Below are 12007 nucleotides of genomic sequence, written 5' to 3'. Positions count from 1 at the left end.
CTGTTCAGCTCACTGCAAAAAATTGAATGAGACAGACTGTTCTCTCCCAGCCTAACCCAACATCACAGGATTGTTGGGAGGAGCACACCATGTGAATTTCTTGAAGAAAAAGGTAACATACAGCTGCTACAGATAAGCTGCACAGAAATAAGCTGCATGCACTGCTTTGTTTATTAACTGGATTTTTGTCCTGCCGTTTTCCCAAAAGGGGATTCAAGGTGCTTCAACACTCTTTCACTGGCATCCCAGGTGCACAAGCCTTGGAGTAAGCAATGAGGTGGGATTTCACCAACTGAAACACCCACCTTCTATAAAGTTGTATGGAATCCCCTTGCAACTTATATACATGTATTGAAGATGCGAAACCAGAGGAGCTGGGGAGAGGATTTTTGCTACTCTACAGCTATCCCTCCCTGTTGGATGCATGGCAGGCATCAGTAAAACAAGCGGATCAGTTCAGAATAACTACTCTCTCTCTCTCTTACACACACACACACACACACACACACGAAATAATGTGTCTTTGCAGTCCCACAGTGCATGGAAATCAGCGGTCATCTGCATATTCTTTGTTGTTAATGCGCCATTTCTGACATGGCAACCTTAAGGCCATGGAAAGATTTGTCCAGAGGGGTTTGCCTTTGCTTTTCTCTGAGGCTGAGAGAGTGTGACTTGCCCAGTGGATTTCCATAGCCAAGCAGGGATTCCAACTCTGGTCTCCAGAGTCATAGTCCACTGCTCAAGCCCCTTTACCACACTGTGAGGAAGCCCACAGATCCCACTGCCACATATCCATGCGACAGGTGAGGGTCGGCAATGTAGAGATTGCCTAGAAGTCCAAGCATGGCCAGTGCTGTCAGTGTGGCCTAGAGGTTTGAGTGTCGGATTGGGACTCTGGAGACCAGGATTTGATTCCCCGCTTGACCATGAAACTCACTAGGTGACCTTGAGTAAGTCACACTCTCTCAGCCTCAGGGGAAGGCAATGGCAAACCTCCCCTGAACACATCTTGCCAAGAAAACCCCAGGATAGGTTTGCCTTTGGGTCACCACAATGGTTTGAAGGCACAACAAACAAAAACTGTTCCCTCTGACTGGCAGTGGCTCTCCAAAAGTCTTCTGGCCTGATTCCCTGAAGATCCCTGGCTTTACTGGGTGGCCTTCCATCCAAGTACAAACCAGGACTAACCCTGCTTAGTTTTGGAATTTAGACCAGATTGGATGCACTGAAGCTGGGGTTTGGGTCCTTTTGATGCACAGACTTAAAAGGCCAGTGGACAGCTCCCTCTTTGAATCTCTCTCCTCCAGTTGTTGCTGTTGCTTTCATAAAGGGTCTTTGCTTTGGAGTGGGGAGATCTAAAAAGGCCTTTCTTTCTTTCTTTCTTTCTTTCTTTCTTTCTTTCTGGGGTAAAGGGCCCCATCCCACACAAAGCAAATGGAAAATGTCTCCCCACCACCACCTTTCTGCCTTGTGGCTGTGTGCCTCCAAGTTGTTTGGGGCTGAGAAAGTGTGACTCAGCCAAGGTCATCCGATGGGTTTCCACAGCCCAGGGAGGGATCAAACCCTGATCTCCAGAGTCGCCATCCACACTGGAGAAATAATGTGGTTTAACACCACTTTAACTGCAATGGCTCAAGGCTATAGCATTGTGGGGTTTGTGGTTTGTTGTGGCACCAGAGCTTTGCTTTGTGTCAATGGTTTGACTCCTCTCTGGGCGGTGGAACAAACTACAAATCCCATGGTTGGATTCCTTTCTGGGCTGTGGAAGAAACTACAAATCCTAGGGTTTGAGTCCTCCCTATCCTTGAGCCATGTCCCTTTAAAGTGGTGTCAAACCGCATCATTTCTCCAGTGCGGATGCTCCAAGCACTGTGCCCCTTTGGCTCAGGCTCTTCGACCCACCTGTCAGTAGATCCCTTCTCCTCCTCTCTTTCCTCCCGCTACATCCCTGGCTGGGGATCGGTTGGCCTGGCAGCCTTGGGATCCGGTGATCTACTTTCTGCTCCAGCAGATCCTCCGGGCCGGATCGGGTCAGGGCAAAGCAAGGATCGGGAAGGATCCGAAGAGGGGGGATCAAGCCGGTCCAACTCAAGTCCTGCAACTTCGCAGGGCTTCTGCCAACAACTCAAGGGCGCCTCTGAGCATGGACAGAGTGCCTCCTCCTCCTCCTCCTCCTCCTCCTCTCATCCAGACTTTCCGGGGGAAACGTAGAGCGAGGAGAAGATGGAGAGGAGTCCAAAAAAGAAAAGGAAAGAAAACATTGTTTTTTATATATATAAAAAAAGTGTCATTGGATCGACCCTTTGGCTGGAAAAGCAGGATCCCCTGGGCGCCTGGGTGGATCCCTCGCCCGCAGAGGGGGGTGGCTCGATCTCCCTCGGGGGCTACAGTCCTCTTCTCCGTCCGCCACCCTCTTGAACCCCCTGAAGCTGGAGGATGGAGGATCGAAGGATCCCCGGATCTCTCTGGATCTCCCGCGGAGGGATCGGGAAGCTTCGGTGGGGATCCTGCGACCTGGAGGCGTCCCTGCGAGGAAGTGCCCCTTCTGGCCCTGATCCGGGTCGATGTCGGTTTTTATCCTCAGGGATCCCCCGCGCCTCAGCGGCTGAAGACGCCCCTCCTCAGGCCCAGGAAGAGGCCCCCTTTTATGCTGTCCTGAGAAGGGAGGGAGGGAGATCGAGAGATGCCTATCTTTCTGTCTATCTGAATAAATTCTGCCCTTCTTTTTCCCTTTTAAAATATAACTATACAATTGGAACTGGATAGGTTTGTGTCTGTGTGTGTATGTGTATTATTCATACATGTATGAATAAATTCTTCCCTTACTACTTTCCCCCTTGTTTAAAATATCCCTATACAGCTGGAACTGGGGAGGTTAACCAGTTCATTGCATGAGAATCCAAAAACAGGCTGGGATAAAGAAGGGGAGTTATTCACCCACGATATTGTGCAGTAAAATGGTCTCCTTAGATAATCATGTATTAATCTGAGTTACAAGTAAAAGACTGGTTTATAGATGAGAATACGATTTACGTGTGTATATTTGTGTGTGTGTGTGTTTGTAAATGACAACGTAAGGGAGTAAAAACCGAAAATTGAAAGCATATAGTCAGTGTATGTACTGGTGGTAAAACATGGATACATATATTGATAAGATGACATACAATTGTTTTTGATCATCACATATATACTATAATAATGATAATAACAATTAGAATCAAGAAAGAAGACTAGATTACAGAATTACAGATATAAGAGTACTGTAAAGTTGCATGTAAAAATGTTGTCTGTATCCTTGCTTTGCTGCATGTGACTGTTATTTGCTGTCAAACAATAAAAAATAAAAAAATAAAATTATAACTCTGTGTGTGTGTAGTTATATTTTTAAAAGGGAGGAAAGAAGTAAGGGAAGAATTTAATCACTGTATTTGTTTCTTTCCCTCTATCCTGCCTTTCTCTGAATAGAAGGGACTTAGACCTGGAAATCTCATGCTTCAGTCTAAAAACTCCATCAATCCATTTTTTATTCCCAGGAAAATCTATCTAAAAAGTAGGGTTTTTGGCTGCATCCACACTGGAGCAATGATCTGCACTGACACCACTTCAACAGCCATGGCTCCATGCTATGGAATTCTGGGAGCTGTAGTTTGTTGCAGCACCAGAAGTTGGAAGCAGATTTTTGGCTGTACCCACACTGGAGCAATGATCTACTTTGACACCGCTTTAACTGCCATGGTTCCATGCTATGGAATTCTCTGGTGCCACAACAAACTACAGCTCCCAGAGTTCCATAGCATGGAGTCATGGCGGTTAAAATGGTGTCAAACTAGATCATTGCTCCAGTGTGGATGCAACAGGAGTTTAATGTGGCAGGATTATCTGCCTCTTCCTTCTTGGGTGCCTTCAAGCCATTTCTGATTTATGTTGCCCCTATCACAGGGGCTGGGGCTGAGAAAGTGTGACCTGCCCTAAATCATCCAGTGGGTTTCACGGCCAAGCTGAGATTAAACTTGGATCTCCAGAGTAGCAGTCCCAACACTCAAACTGCTACACCACCTCTTCAAGTTAGTTCAATCTCTGTGGCCCAAAACACACAGCAGAAATCGTCCAGTTGGAGATCGCTTGAACCACCTTGACTCAGTGCCTGGGAATTGTAGTTCATTGTGGCCCCAGAGCTCTCTGACAGAGAAGACTCAGTGTTTCAGAAAATGACATTCTCACATACAGTACCAATGGCATATAGAGGTCTGTCCCTGGCTTTACACTCCACCAAATGTATCTGAGGAAATAGACTTTAAGTCTACAAATGCTCATGCTGCCAATTCCTTTCTTTCAGATAGTCTCAGAGGTGCTATAAGATCTTTCTACATACTGCTTCTACAGAATAATACAGCTATATCTTTGAATTCTTTCTTTCAGTGAGTCTCAAAGGTGTGCTACAAGATCTCTCAACATTCAGAAAACTATAGTTCCCAGTATTCCCTAGCATTTAGCCATGGCAGTTCAAGTGGCCTCAAACTGGATGATTTCTGCAGTGTGTCCTGGATAGATATCAAATCTCCATACTATTTCTATATTGGAAATCTCTATATTTTGTATGTTGTGCAACAACTTTGTAGAATCTAACTCAGGCTTGGGATTGTGCAGCATGCCAGAGGTTGCTAACTGCAACACTGAGCATTTGGTCCTGCTGCAGATGTTTTGGACTTCTGCTCCCAGAATTCCTGACAGCTGGCCAAGATGGCTGGAACTTCTGGGAGTTGAAGTCCAAAACACTTGGAGGACCAATCTTTGGGAAGCACTGCCTTAAATCAATGGGCAAATTGAATAAACATGAGCCAAGAGGCTCCAATGGGTCTTCTCCAGATGGAAGTAGTCTTTTGTCTGTAGGCCTCTGAGTGATAGTTGACATATTTGGAGCATTGCAAATAATTTTAAAATAATACCCCCCAAAACTTTTTCTAAATATTCTCTGGAAAAAGGAAAGGGATTTTATTTTAGTTTTTTGTGGGTTTTTCAGGCTATGTGGCCATGTTCTAGAAGAGTTTGTTCCTCTTCTTAGAACAAACTCTTCTAGGATATGGCCACATAGCCCAAAAAACCCAGACAAAACTATGGATGTTGTTCACAAAAGCCTTCGACTTCACATTGGATTTTATTTTTATTTCTTAAAAAAACCTCCTTTATAAAATCATGCCAGGCTAAATTCAGCCAAGCCTTTCCAGGCTTGATGTGGCGTTAAAACTAAATTGGATCTTGAATATATATTTTTGTAGAGGGGGGGTGTTAAAAAGGCAGCTGTCCTCCCCAAGGAAGCTGTTGCGAGTTTGTCAAAAGAGACATGTGCCCAGCAAAGAGTACCCAGAGGTGGCATAAGGTATTCTCTTCTCCTGGGTATTGTCTGTGTGTCAACCAATGGAAGGTGCATGTATTCAGAAGAAATGTGCTAGGGAAAATATAGTTACTGTTTCCAAAAGAGAGAAGGAAGGGGAGACCAAAAAAAAAAAAAAAAAGGACTACGGCATCAGCTTTAAGACTAACTGGCATTTATAGTTTTTTGTGGGTTTTTCAGGCTATGTGGCCATGTTCTAGAAGAGTTTATTTCTGACATTTCACCTGCATCTGTGGCTGGCATCTTCAGAGAAGATTCTTTGAAGATGCCAGTCACAGATGCAGGCATCAGGAATAAACTCTTCTAGAACATGGCCACATAGCCCGAAAAACCCACACTAAAATATGGATGCCATCCATGAAAGCCTTCGACTTCTAACTAGCATTTAGTTTAGCATGAGCTTTTGTGGATATAAACCCATTTCTTCAAAGCCAAATGTATGCCATCAGGTATTTATTTTATTTTATTTTATTGCTGCCTTTCTCTCAAAAAGGAGACCCAAGGTGGCTCACAATTAGGGTTGCCATAACCCGGCTGCACCCGTGAATTTCCCGATTTTGGGGGCCCCGGGCCCCTCCCGGCACGGGTGCAGCCCAAAAACCAGGACCCCCCCCCCCGGTTGCAGCCAAGTTGCTGCGGCCTGCAGGGCCTCGCTGCCCTCCTCCTCCTCCTCGGGGAGGCGGGGAGGAAGAGGAGGGCAGCGAGGCCTGCCTGGGGCGGAGGAGCCACCTCCCCGCACGCCCGCACCACCCTCCTCCTCCGCCCCCTCTTCCCCAGGCCGTGTGGCCACATGGAGGAGGCGAAGCTGGAGGCAGTTCGCCTCCTGCGTGCAGCTGCGTGCCACCCTCCCCACCTTACGCGCAACCGCTTGCCACCCTCCTCCTCCACCCCGTCCGCCCCAGCCCCCAGGCGAATGGAGGAGGGGGAGGAAAAGGAGGAGGGGAAGGAGGTAGTGAATGAGTGGCCAGAGAGGCCTCAAGGTGAGTTTTTTGGGGGTGCTTTTAATGCTAACAAGTCTCCCTTACTTTGACAGTGATAGTGTGGTGGTGATGATGATGATGAAGATTATATGAGTGGGTCAGCTTGAGAGGCATGCACGCATTGTTTCAGCCGAGAGATTGTGACTTTCCAAAGTGCCTGTTCTGTGTGGTTTTGGTTCTGAGGCCTGGTCAATGTAAATTGCTGTGATTTTTACAAACTCATGCGCAGTGAAGAAAAACCAAAGTCCCTTGACACACACTTCTGAGAAGTACACTTGGTGCAAGAACGGTGAAACCACCTTGACATGTTCAATATGCATAGCCATGTTAACCCATGCTAAGTGTTAAACCCAAGGGGTTTGGTTATGGAATAAGCCTCTGATGCAAGAGGCCATGTTCAGTAAAGCCATGTGAAATGCCCAAATGTGCTGTTGTGTGTGTTTTGGAATGGAGGTCGGGGGTGTTTTGCCAGAAAGGGAAGTCCATTTCTGCCATCTGTCTAGAAATAATGCCCAAATGTCCTCCATTTTGATCATGCCTAAGAAATAGACATTTATATTAACATTTAAAAAAAAAAATCAATTTTTTCGCGTGTCCTCCATTTTTATAAAATGTGTCCTACATTTGAAAAATTTGTCCTACATTTGTCCTGGTTTGGAGGTCCTGACTTATGGCAACCCTACTCACAATATAAAAGCACATTAAAACAAAATTTTAAAGTTGGATTTAACATACAGCAACCCTATGAATGAGAGACCTCTATTACAGAGGTATAGTTATGGAGTAAACTTATGGAGGGGGAAATAAAATTTGGGTATTTCTCCCTCATATGAATCCCCCCCATGAAAGTTTCCTTCTTTCTCTCAGTTTCTACCATTGCAGTGAATGAAAGGTTCAGCTGAGAATATAGAAATACAGCTTAGTTGAATAGTTGGGGAACAGCAATGCTCATCACAACTGATATTAAACATTATATTTTTAAAAGGAAAATCCAGGGAGGGCAGAAGAAACAGAACCCCAAATCTCAGGCATGCATCTCAAAACGCAATCAGTCCTTTATTACAATCTGCAGTTGAATCGAAAAGTCCATCAAAACTGGGCACAGAAAAGGGGTAGGCAGAGTTACAAAGGGAGTATGAACAACGCAACTAGAAGAGTTCTAGCTGTGAATGATTTTTGGTGTTAGAAATATACAGACTGATAGAAAATTTCAATCAGGGGAGGGGGAATTAGAATTCTTATTTGGGAGTGCAATGCCCCCATTTTGTCTCCCTCCCTAATATGTATGCATCCAGATCTCTATGAACGCAGCCATCAACAGCCCTGCTCACAATTCAGGGCTACAAATCTAACTGCAGTGTAATAATAATAATAATTTCCTGCCTCTCCCTACAGATTGAGGCAGGATTACAACAATCAGCATATCACAACAATAAAAACATAACAGCTGCAAATCTTAAAAATCTACATACTATCCATACAATACAATTATCAACTCTCCATAAAAACACACCATACTAACAGCGGTGAGATACTTTACAGTAGGTTTGGTGGGCAGGCTTGCCGGATGAGATCCATCTTCAGCACTTTCTTGAAAGCATCCAGAGTGGTAATAAGACTGATCTCCTCTGGCAAATCATTCCACAGCTTGGGGGCCATGGCAGAAAATGCTCTGTGGGAGGTAGTCACCAGCCTGTTTTTTACATAGTTTAGTGACTTCCTCCCTGATGTTCTGAGAGTGTGGGGCGGATTGTGTAGGGAGAGGTGTTCCCGCAAGTAATTTGGGCCCAAGCCATTTAGGGCTTTAAAAGTAATAACCAACACTTTGTATTGGGCCCGGAAGCTAATCAGCAGCCAGTGAAGAGATTTTAATATGGGTGTTATATAGTCAAACTTGGATGCTCCGATGACCAATCTAGCTGCTGCGTTTTGAACTAATTGAAGCTTCCAAACTTGGTACAAAGGTAGAGCGCATTGCAGAAATCTAAACGAGAGATTACCAGTGCAAGTACCACTGCTTCAAGGTCCTTTTGGTCCAGGTAAGGGTGCAGTTGGCGTATCAAGTGAAGTTGGTACCCAGCACTCCTAGCCGTCGTGTCTACTTGAGATGACAACTGTAGAGACAGATCTAGGAGTACTCCCAAACTGCGAACTTCGTTCTTTAGGGGAAGTGTGATCCCATCCAGGACAGGTTGGCAAAATTTCTTGCCTGGGCCTGGGGTTCCTATCGCGAGTACCTCTGTTTTATCTGGATTCAACCTGAGTTTGTTTTCTCTTTTCCTACTGGGTTTTCTCTTTTCCTACTGCCTTCTGTTTTACTGTGCATTATTGCCTTTACCAATCAGTCCCATCATCTCATGATATGTCCAAAGTATAACAGCCTCTGTTTAGTCATTTTGGCTTCTAGGGAGATTTCAGGCTTGATTTGCTCTTAGAATCATTAATTTGTCTGTTTAGTCAGTCCATGACATCCACAGAATCTTGTAGCATCAGATTCCAAACTATAGTGGGCTTCCATGTGCTGGGATTATGGACACAGGACCACCAGCTCTTCCTCCATGAAACTGGAAAAGTCACAAAAAACCCCCTATTTTTTTTTCATCTGAGAGAACATCTTTCTAGAAATCTCTAGGACCTCCATCACAAGTCTATGGTCAAAATTCGCAAGAAAGTGACCGTAGAATTATGCGGCAGGACCGACAAATGCTTAGAGAAATGTTCTCTCTAGGAATCGCTAAATTCTCCAGCGACACATCTGGCAAAAGTTGGCTATAGAGTCACACTGGAGGACCTAGAGATTCCTAGAGAGAACATATTAATGAAGCCTGGAAATAATTAAATCCGCAAAAGTCAAAGACTCACATGTGATACATAGACAAGGGAAAATATGTTAAGATATATATCTCATATAGGACTCTACAAATGTTTAACTTTTGAAATATGTGTAGGCTAACCTGGATCATACAATAGAATGAATAATGTAACATTCAGAATGAGATAAGAAGGGTCAATTAACAACAAAAACAAATCCTGCTGAAAGGAAGGTTTTCGTTATGTTTATTGTGTAGATTATGTTATGATTTTGAATCTGATGTCGTGTGTCAATGGTTTGTGTGCTGTTGCTTTTTATTCTTAATGTCAATATGTCTTTTTTAATTATAAAAGTCACTTTGAAGTAAAAATAAACCTGAAATAAAAAATTAAAGCCTGAAATGTGGAGGGTCGACTATAGTTGATTCTTTTACTGCCGGTTTTCTTCATTGTCCAGCTTTCATAACCATACATAACAATTGGAAATACTGTGGCATGGATGATATAGCTAAAACGGGGCTGTGGAAAAACAGCATATTGAAGAGAACTCCAAGGGTTTAAGAAGAAGCTGCAAAATCTTTTAGAGGAAAGGCAATCAACAACGAAGTGTACAAGAGATACTCCAAGGAGGACTGAGGATGCTTCATGGCCACAAAATGTGTTTAGAGAGGGAGAAAACAGGATGGTAAAAAATAATGAAATGTCCTGGAGAGATGACATGGCTGGCTAACTGGAACATGGAAAAAGAAGCTCTCTGCTCTGCAACATTTTATTGTTGTTTTCATCTGTACCCTTCCAAACGTGACTAATTCATAACAAGTTGTACATGCCCCTCCTGTTCGCTATACCTAGTCAGTAACTTTCATTAATATGCATGCATGCAACAGGTGCAAATTCAGTTCCTTGCTTCTGCACTGCTTTTTGGTGAACATTAATGATCTGTTAAAGTTTCATCTTTTGGGAGAAGCAGGAAATATAAATAAATTATTATTATTATTATTATTATTATTTGTTGACTTGGAAGAAAATGCTCTGCATCAAGACATCCTGACAGAGACACCTGAAGCAGAGGCATCTCTGCATTGTGTGCATGTGGAACAGGGGATGTATGAGTGAGCCCCTGAGAAAGCAAAACAGAGGGTTAGGTATGAGAAATAAGTGAGAAACTAGCATTGTGACAGAAAAAGGCAGGGATAATTGGAGATCTTGGTGCTGATATGCCAGAACAGAGAAAGTGTTCATTAGGTGTCATTGATTTAGAGAGTGTCTGCTTTTGGATTTCCAAATGAAAAAAAGAGAGTGAGAAAGCGAGAATGAGAGAGAGAGAGTGAGAGCAATGCATTTGTAGAAACAGTAGGAAACAGTCTAGGAAAAGGAACTGGTGTACGTTTTTGTTGTCATTCATGTGTACATTTATAAAGGATGGGGAAATCTGTGTGAGTCCCTGCAATGGAGAGCTGAAAGGCAAGCGTTTTCCATAAGCTATTCACAACCATTAAAGATACAGAAGCCCTCTCCAGTTTTCACTCTGGCAACCAGCTTCCAGCCATTTCCAGGTTTTGTTTAGGGGAAGCCATACTGAGGATGGAGCAAGCTTGTTTTCTGCTTCTCCAGAGAATAGGACATGGGGCAATGGATGCCAACTAGAGGAAAAGAGATTCCACATAAACATAGGAATAACATCCTGACAGTAAGAGCTGTTCCACAGCAGAGAATACATTCCCTCATGATGTAATGGACTCTCCTTCTTTGGAGATTTTTAAACAGAGGCTGGATGGCCATCTGTCGGGGGATGCTTTGGTTATCTATTTCTGCACGGCGGGGGTTGGAGCAGATGACCCTTATGCTCTCTTCCAACTCCGAGTCTATGATTCTATGACCTATGTCTTAACTCACCCACTCAACAACTGATTAAGCTGCTCTGCTCTAGTTGGGATGAAGCAACAGGATTTCAGCCGACTTCTTGTACTGAAGTGTTAAATTTTAAAGAAACAAATCTGATTCTTCCATGATGCTTTTTCTAGTTGATTTGAATTGGGCTGAGGATGACAGGAGATGTAGCTCTATACACCTTGAGGGCACTGGATTGTGGAAGGCTAGTCTAAATGATTAATTGACAAAATGGTATCACCCCCATTGTAGGAAATATCTAACATAGAAAAGACTTTTGTGCAGAAAACAGTAAGAGATTTATCTGGTCACTCCAGGGCACATGACTTTCACACACTGAATTTTTCCAAGATTTGTGGAGCCATCTGCTGAACTTTGATGCCTTCCATTTATCTCAGGGGAAGATGCTTAGATATTCCTTTTCTGAAAGAACATCAGTATAAATTTGGCAGCTATTAAGATGACATTCTTATACATTATTTGTCCCTTGTATACAAGCCTAAGGAGAAGATCTCTATCAAATGTTCTCCTCAGACAGAATTCCACAGCATATACTGGTGTAATCACTGGGTGACAACAACCTTATATCACCAATATAGTACTGTTGTTGTGCTGTATCAGTTCAGAAATTATGTAGCTACACGTAATTATTTTTTTAAAAAAACAACAACTTAGAATCATAGAGTTGGAGGAGATGACAAGGGCCATCCAGTCCAACCCCCTGCCAAACATCCCCAACAGATGGCCATCCAGCCTCTGTTTAAAGACCTCCAAGGAAGGAGACTCCATTACACTCCGAGGAAGTTTGTTCCACTGTCGAACAGCCCTTGCTGTCAGGAGGTTCCTCCTAATTTTGAGGTGGAATCTCTTTTCCTGTAACTTGCATCCATTTTTTTGGGTCCTAGTCCCTGGAGCAGCAGAAAACAAGCTCGCT

This window comes from Sceloporus occidentalis, unplaced genomic scaffold (genome assembly GCF_023333645.1).
Source record: "Sceloporus occidentalis isolate IW3139 unplaced genomic scaffold, rSceOcc1.0.p SCAF_2, whole genome shotgun sequence".
Lineage (NCBI taxonomy): Eukaryota > Metazoa > Chordata > Lepidosauria > Squamata > Phrynosomatidae > Sceloporus > Sceloporus occidentalis.
Note: the sequence above shows the minus strand (reverse complement) of the source record.